The 8977-nt window shown below is 37.8% G+C and overlaps 1 pseudogene; it reads right to left on the bottom strand.

Moving 5' to 3' along the window:
- Positions 1–7507, bottom strand: part of LOC111140097 — a 63498-nt pseudogene extending 55991 nt beyond the window's left edge.
- Between the last annotated feature and the right edge of the window lie 1470 nt (positions 7508–8977).

Below are 8977 nucleotides of genomic sequence, written 5' to 3'. Positions count from 1 at the left end.
ATATATATATATACATATATATATATATATATATATATAATGGAATATTACTCAGCCATCAAAAAGAATGAATTCTTGTCATTTACAACAACATGGATGGAACTACAATGTAATACGCTAAGTGAAATAAGTTAATCAGAGAAAGACAAATACCATATGATTTCACTCTTATGTGAAATTTAAGAAACAGAATTGATAAACACAGGGAAGGGAAGGAAAAATAAAATAAGATCTAAAAGGAGAGGGAGGCAAATCACAAGAAACTCTTAACTGTAGGGAATAAATTGAGGGTGGCTTGAAGGGGGTTGGATAAGGGAATGGAGTAATTGGGTGATGGCCATTAAGGAAGGCATTTGATGTAATGAGCATTGAGTGTTATTTGCAACTGATTAATCTAAATCCTAAGCCCTGAAACTAATAATACACTCTATGTTAACTAACTTGAATTTAAATAAAGTCTAAAAAAATAAAAACACCAAAGAACAAATAAGATTTTATATATATAATGGAATATTACTCAGCCATTAAAAAGAATTCAATCTTGCCTTTTGCAATAATGTGACTGGAGCTAGAGAGTATTATGCTAAGCAAAATAAGTCTGTCAAAGAAAGATAAATACCATATGATTTCACTCATATATGGGACTTAAGAATTAAAACAAAGAGGAAAACGAGAGAGAGAACCAAACCAAGAAACACTCTCTTAACTATAGAGAACAAACTAATAGTCACTAGAGGGGAGACGGATGGGGAGGTGGGTTCAATTGGTGATGAGAATTAAGGAGTGCATTTGCTGTGATGAGCACTGGATATTGTATAGAAGTGTTGAATCACTGTAGTACACATGAAGCTAATATACTGTGTGTTAAATAACTGGATTTTAAATAAAAAACTTTTTTACAAAAAAGAGAAAAAAAATTGACATTCAGCATCTATTCACAATAAAAACTCTCAACAAAGTGGAGTGAGAGAAAAAAATTTTCTCAATAAAGACCATATTTGAAAAACCCATAGCTAACATCAGACTCAATGGTGAAAAACAGAGGTTTTCTTCTAAGTTCAGAAACAAGACAAGGATATCCACTCTTGCTATCTTTATTCTGCATACTGTTAGAAGCAGGCAGACAAGAAAAAGAAATAAGAGGTATCCATGCTGGTAAAGAAGAAATTAAACTCTCACTCTTTTCAGATGACATGATATTCTACATAGAAAATCCTAAAGACTTCACAAAAAACTACTGGAACTAATAAATGAACTCAGTAAATCAGCAGGATACAAAATTGATACCCAGAAATCAGTAACTCTTCTATACACAAATAATCAAGTAGCAGAAACAGAAATTTAACAAAATGATGCCATTTATAATTGTACAAAAAATATAATCCCTAGGAATAAACTTAACCAAAGGTGAAAGATCAGTACTCTGAAAATTATAAAATACTAATGAAAGAAATTGAAAATGAAATGCAAATGGAAAGATAGTCCATGCTAATGGATTGGAAGAATAAATATTGTTAAAATGTCCATATTACCCAAAGTAATCTACATATTCAAAACAATCCTTTTCAAAATACCAATAGCAGTTTTCACATAGCTAGAGCAAATAATACTAAAATTTGTATGGAACCACAGAAGACCCTGAATAGCCAAAGCAATCCTGAGAAAGAACAAAGCTGGAAGTATCACATTATCAGATTTCAAGATATACCACAAAACTCTTGTAATCAAAATAGTATGGTACTCTAATAAAAACAGACACATAGATCAATAGAACAGAATAAGGACCCCAGAAATAAACCCATGATTATAATGTCAATTAATCTATGACAAAGGAAACAAGAATATACCATGTGGAAAATATAGTCTTTTCAATAAATAGTGCTGGGAAAACTGGACAACTACATATAAAAGAATGAAACTGGACTCCTTTTTAACACTATACAAAAAATAAACTCAAAATGGATTAAAGACTTAAATGTGAGGCCTGAAACCATAAAAATCCTAGAAGAGAGCACAAACCGTAAATACTCTGACATTGGCTGTAACAACATTTTTCTAGGTATGTCTCCTAAGGCAAGGTAAATAAAACCAAAAATAAACTATTGGGACTACATCAAAATCAAAATCTTCAACACAGCAAAGGAAACCATCAACAAAACAAAAAGACAACGTACTGAATGAAAGAAGATATTTGTAAATTATATATTAGTGGGTTAATATCCAAAATAAATAAATAATGTATAGAACTGAACACCAAGGGAAAACCCCAAATAAAATGATTTGAAAATGAATGGAAGGCCTAAATAGACATTTTTCCCCATAAAAGACATACAGATGGCCAACAGACACATAGAAAGATGTGCATCATTACTAATTATTAGGGAAATGCAAATAAAAACCACCATGAGATATCACCTGTGCCAGTTAGAATGGTTAAAATAAAAATAACAAGACATAACAAGTGTTAGCATGGATGTGGAGAAAATGGAACACATGCACCACTGGTGGGAATGTATAATGGTACAACCACTGTGAAAAACAGTATGGAGGTTCCTTCAAAAATTATAAATAGAACTAGCATATGATCCAATAATTCTACTATTGAATATTTACCCAAAAAGACTGAAAACACTAATTCAAAAAAATATATGCACCCCTATGTTTTTGTAGCATTTTTGACAATAGCTAAGATAACAGAAAACCTGAATTCACCAATAGATAAATGGATAAGTAAAATGTGACACACATGTACACATACACACAAAATGGTAAAATATTATACAGTCAAAAAAAAATGAGATCTTGCCATTTGAAACAACATGGATGAACCTAGAGGGTATTTTACTAAGTGAAATATGTCAGATTGAGAAAGACAAACACCATATGATTCCACTCATAAATGGAATCTAAGGGGAAAAAAAGAAAAACAAATGAATAAACAAAAAGCCAAATCAGACCTATAAATACAGAGAACTAACAAACAGTTGCCAGAGTGGAGGCAGGTGGAGGGTTGGGCAAAATGGGTGAAAGGAGACGGAGATACAGGCTTCAAGATATGAAATAAATAAGTTATAGGAATAAAAGGTGCAGCATTGGGAATACAGTCAATGATACTGTAATAGTAATGTAATGAATGGGGCAGATGATAGTTACACTTGTAGTGAACACGGCAAAATGTATAAATTTTTCAAATCACTAAGTTGTATAACCTAGTGTATCAGCTATAGTTTAAAAAGAAAAAAGTACCAGGCATGCAAAGAAGTAGTAAAATACAACCCACAGCAAAGATAAAAATCAATCAATAAAAACAGTCCTAAAAGTGATGGAGATAATAGATTTAGTAGAGAAGCTGACATTGAAACAGCTATTGGTATATGTATTCTACAAGCTCATTGCCAACCTGTAAGTTCATAAATGCATGCTTAGTTAATCCACTTGGGGTAGACTTTTATGTATGTGCAAAATAGAAGTCAGGATTCACTTATTTTTTTTTCTATATGGATATCCAGGGAACCAAACATCAGTAATTGACAAATAATGTTTTTCCCTTGCAATATAGGTGTCACCTCTGTCACAACGTGTTCACGTATCAGTAAGTCTCCTTTTTGTCTATTCTGTTTTTGTTAGTCTAATTTTCTAAAGCTCAACAGTTTTTTTTTTTTTTACATTTAGGACAATAAAGGAAAGTGCCACTTTCTTTTTTTCAAGATTTTATTTATTTATTTAACAGAGAGAGACACAGTGAGAGAGGGAACACAAGCAGCGGGAGTGGGGGAGGGAGAAGGAGTCTTTCCGCTGAACAGGGAGCCCAATGTGGGGCTCGATCCCAGGACCCCAGGATCATAACCTGAGCCAAAGGCAGAGCAGACATTTAACTGAGCCACCCAGGTGCCCCCAGAAATTTCCACTTTCAGGTGTCATTTCTGGTGGTCTCTTTCCACATGTCCCCCAGTTGCCAGTGCATAAATCCACCTGTTGGGCCAAATTGGCCCTACCTACTCATTTTTCTGCAACCTGGTTTAGACTTGTGGGAAGCTGGATGGTGTCTGTTGTGCATAGTCTTACCCCCAGGAAATTATGGAGGGTGTGTGATTTTTGCCTTCATCCAATTAGCAATGTCTCTACATAAGGTGATTTCTCAAAACTTGTGCTGCCTCTACTAGAGTTCTCGAACATTCACAAACAAATGAAATTCCAGTTGCTCCTTCACTGAGACCACCTTAATCATCATGAGTTTCTTAGAGCCCTTCATCTTTTGAATGTCTCCTCTTAGCAAACCCTTCTGTTAGGATTCCTAACTTGTACTGACTCTTGCAAAACACAGTTACACATCTGTGAGGTCTCCTTCCAGTATTGTGTACATTTTCCTCTAATTTTATTGAAAAATAATTGACATATACCACTGCATACATTTAAGGTGGTTGGAATTACATATATTGTGACATGTTTAGCACAATAGGTTCAGCTATCTCCTACCTTCTTAAATATATACAATAAAAAGAAAAGAAATAATTAAAAAAGGAAAAACTACCCCTCTGATGAGAACTCTTCCTATATACATTATTCCAATATATAATACAACAGTGATAGCTATAGCCATCAAGTTGCATATTACCTCTCTAGCACTTTTGTACATTTTGACCACCTTTTTCTAGTCTTCTCTCCTTCCACCCTCTGCTTCTGGTAACCCCAAGTCTGAATTATTCTTCCATGATTTGGGGGAGTTTTATAGATTTTACATAGAAGTGATATCATACAGTATTTTTTTTTCCTGTGACTTACTTCACTTAGCATGATGCCTTCCAGTTCACTTTTTAAAATAGTGCTCAGTCTTTAATTTCATCATTAGTATTAGTGGCACTCTTATCTAACTCCACTAGGGGTCCTAACAACCCCAGGCCTTTTATGTTGCTATGGTTTGAAAGTAACAATTTCATTTTCATAATAAATGTATTGACTACCCATTGTACAACTTTAAAACTGTACAATGATTCTTATCACAGAGAATCTCACCAAAATATGAATTGTCTGATCAAAAAATCACCACTTAGATATATGCAGAGGAAGCTCACTTTATTTTCAAAACTGCACACACTGTTATTGGCTCTGAAAACCCCATCTGTCCAGAGCATCTTATTTGTATCCTATTCCATTTCAAAAAGTCCTGAGTAGTTATCAAAATACCAGGCTCTTCACTTCATTTCAGTAGCTGTTTCACACACTCATGTTGAAATATTAAGCATATTTTACATAATAAAACATGTAGCATAATTCATAAACCAAATAACCCTGTTTCATTGTGAATTATATTTATAAGCATTTTATTTTATTTTTTTAAGATTTTATTTATTTATTTTAGAGAGAGAGCATGTGAGAAGGGGGAGGGCCAGAGGGAGAGGGAGAAGCTGACTTCCTGCTGAACAGGGAGCTGGATGGGGGCTTAATCCCAGGGATTGACCTGGGATCATTACCTGAGCCTGAAGTAGATACTTAACTGACTGAGCCAACCAGGCACCCATCCCCTTCTCTTTTGGATAAGTCTGGCCAGAGGTATGTCGATCTTACTCTTTCAAAGAACCAGCTTCTTGTTTTGTTGATCTGTTCTACTATTTTTCTAGTTTCTGTTTCATTAGTTTCTGTTCTGACCTTTATTATTTCTCTTCTGCTTTGTTTAGGCTTTATTTGCTCTTCTTTCTCTATGTCCTTTAGATGTATGTTTAACTTGCATATTGGGGATTTTTCTAATCATTCATTAGCAGGATGCTCTTTAACCACCAAGTGTTTGAGTTCCTTCCAAATTTCTTCTTGTGATTGAGTTCAAGTTTCAAAATGTTGTGGTCTGAAAATATGCAGGGAATAATATCAATCTTTGGTATCAGTCGAGGTCTGACTTGTGACCCAGCATGTGATCTATTCTGGAGAACATTCCATGTGCACTTGAGAAGAATGAGTATTCTGTTGTTTTAGGATGGAATGTTCTGTGTATATCTGTGAAGTAAATCTGCTCCAGTGTGTCATTCAAAGCCTTTGTTTCTTTGTTGATTTTCAGCTTAGATGATCTGTCCATTGGTGTGAGTAGGATATTGAAGTCCCCTTCTACTAATATATTATCAATGTGTTTTTTTTTTACTTTGGTTATTAATTGGTTGATATAATTGGCATTACATCATGTTGAGGGCATACATATTTACGACTGTTAGATCCTCTTGTTGGATAGACCCTTTAATATGATATAGTGGACGTCTACATCTCTTACTACAGTCTTTGGTTTAAAATCTAAATTTTCGGATATGAGGATTGCTACTCCAGCTTTCTTTTGAGGTCCACTAGCATGGTAAATTGTTCTCTGTCCCCTCACTTTCAGTCTGGAGGTGTCTTTAGGTCTAAAATGAGTCTCTTTTAGACAGCAGATAGATGGGTCTTGCTATTTTTTTAAAATTTATTTGACAGACAGAGATCACAAGTAGGCAGAGAGGCAGGCAGAGAGAAGGGGGAAGTAGGCTCCCTGCTGAGCAGAGAGCCTGATGTGGGGCTTGATCCCAGGACCCTGGGATCATGACCTGAGCCGAAGGCAGAGGCTTTAACCCACTGAGCCACCCAGGGGCCCCGATGGGTCTTTCTATTTTATCCAATCTGATACCATGTGTCTTTTGGTTGAAGCATTCAGCCCATTTACCAGAGAAACTATTGAAAGATATGAATTTAGTGCCACTGTATGGCCTGTAAAGTCCCTGTTTCTGTAGGTTGTCACTGCTTCTTTCTTGTCTATGTTACCCTTGACAGTCTCTCTTTGTTTATAGTATACACCTTAATATATTTTGCAGAGCTGTGTTGGTGGTCACATATTTTTTCAGTTTCTATCTATCCTGGAAGCTCTTTGTCTTTCCTTCTATTTTGAATGACAGCCTAGCTGGATAAAGAATGCTTGGCTGCATTCTCTTCTCATTTAGTACCGTGAATATATCACGCCAGTCCTTCCTGGCCATCCAGGTTTCTGTAGATAGGTCTGATATTATTCTGATGCTCCTCCCTCTTTATGTAAGGAACCTCCTGTCCCAAGCTGCTGTCAGGTTGGTCTCTTTCACTCTAACATTTGCAAACCTCACTACTATATGTCGGGGCGCTGATCTATTTTTGTTGATTTTGGGAAGGGGTCCTCTTTGCCTGTTGGATATGAATGCTTGTTTCCTTCCCCAGATAAGGGAAGTTTTCAGCTATCATTTGCTGAAATATACCTTCTGGTTTCCTCTATCTCTCTTTTCTCCCTCAGGCACACCAATAATAAGGACATTTTTTTTCTTTTCAGGACATCATTAAATTCTTAAAGCCATTCTTCATGGGCTCAAATTTGTAATTCTCTCTTTTCCTCAACTTCCTTCCTTTCCATCAGCTTGTCTTCTAGATCATGTATTTTCTCTTCCACTTCATTCACCACTGCTATTAGAACATCCAATTTCCACTGCATCTCAGTTAGAGCATTTTGAAGTTCAGCATAATTGGACGTCATTTCTGCTTTTAGAGATTCTCTATTGTCATTTAAGTTTTTCAGTCCGAGCTATGAAGTTTATAATTCTTGTTGTAAATTCCATCTCTGACATATTATTTATATCCATATGGATTAACTCTGTGGCAGAGAATATTGCCTCTGCTTCCTTCTATTTTTGTGACTTCCTACTTCTAATCATTTTGCCCAGAGAAAGATGGGTGAGCGAGTGAGCAGATGCCAAACTATCAAACATGATCCAAGCAAATATACAATAGACAAAAAAAGAGCTGATGGAAAGCACAACAGAAATGTGAACAAAACCAAAAGAAAACCAAAAGGAAAGGAGGAGTGGAGAGAATAATCTTGCCAGGTAGAAAAAGCAGGGTAATCCATTTGTTCCTGATTGAAGACTCTACATCCCAAAATGGCAACCAAAACCAAAGCAAAAATTTATAAATATATATTTGGGGTTAGTGTTGGGGGACATGAAGTTTTGACCCTTCTGAGGGCTCTGTGCAGCTCCACACAGCACATTTTCCTCCCGAGTGATGGGCAGAGTCTGGGGTTGTCACTGAGGGGAATTCAATCTGGGGAACCAGAGGGCTAGGACTTTAAGATGGAAGCCTGTACAAACAAACTAAGGCTAAGCTAAGGGCTGAGGGGCATAGCAATTCCGATCTGCTGCTACAAATATGGGCTTGGGGGGGCCAGAGTTGAGAACAGGGGTCAGGATGTGGCTCAGACAAAGAGGTTGTTACAAAGGAGCAACCAAAACTGGAGTTGGACTTAGAGGGGTATGCAGCATTCTCCCGGTCTGAGGGTTCCACGCAGCTCCAAATGGGAGGGTTTCCTCCTGGGTGGCAGGTGCAGTCTGGCATGTGTTTCAGAGGTCCCCAGTCTGTAGGGGTTGGGGGCCAGGCCTCTTTTGACAGAAGGCTGATATCCCAAATTAGGGTTAGGGTTCAGGCCAAGGTTCATGGCAGTGCGGATCTGCCTGCTCTGAGAACAACAAGACAGAAGGCTGAGTAGAAGGAGGGATTGGCCATGCATGTTCCTGGCTTGTACACTGCTTTCTTGCAGGGCTCGGACCATGACCACGTGGGACCTCAGGCCAGTTCCAGGGGGCTCCGCTGAAAGCCCACACAGCCAAAAGGGCATTGGCCGGGGGGTTCTGGCCAATTCTCACCAGCTCTCTGCCCAAATCGACATCGGTTTGGGCAGAGAGCTGGTGAGAATTGGCTGGTGATGTGCAGCGATTCAGGCCACACTCGCCCCCACAGGGAAGAGCTCTGTCTGGCTAGGTGCCTATTGTGACAATCAGGAACCCCTTCGAGGGACATGCGGTTCCCGTGAGGGCCCCAGCTGAGGGGAGCTTTCTGAGGGCAGAGATGAGGGAGGGACCCCAGCGGAACATCACTGTCCATTTTGCTGGCCTGGTGGGGTAAGAAGATGGAAGTGGCCAGGGGGGCGGGGCACCCCTCTTTCTCCCAC

The sequence above is a fragment of the Enhydra lutris genome, unplaced genomic scaffold, assembly GCF_002288905.1.
Source record: "Enhydra lutris kenyoni isolate GAN:26980312 unplaced genomic scaffold, ASM228890v2 scaffoldscaffold163, whole genome shotgun sequence".
Taxonomy (NCBI): domain Eukaryota; kingdom Metazoa; phylum Chordata; class Mammalia; order Carnivora; family Mustelidae; genus Enhydra; species Enhydra lutris.
Note: the sequence above shows the minus strand (reverse complement) of the source record. Positions and strands in the feature narration are given on the sequence as shown.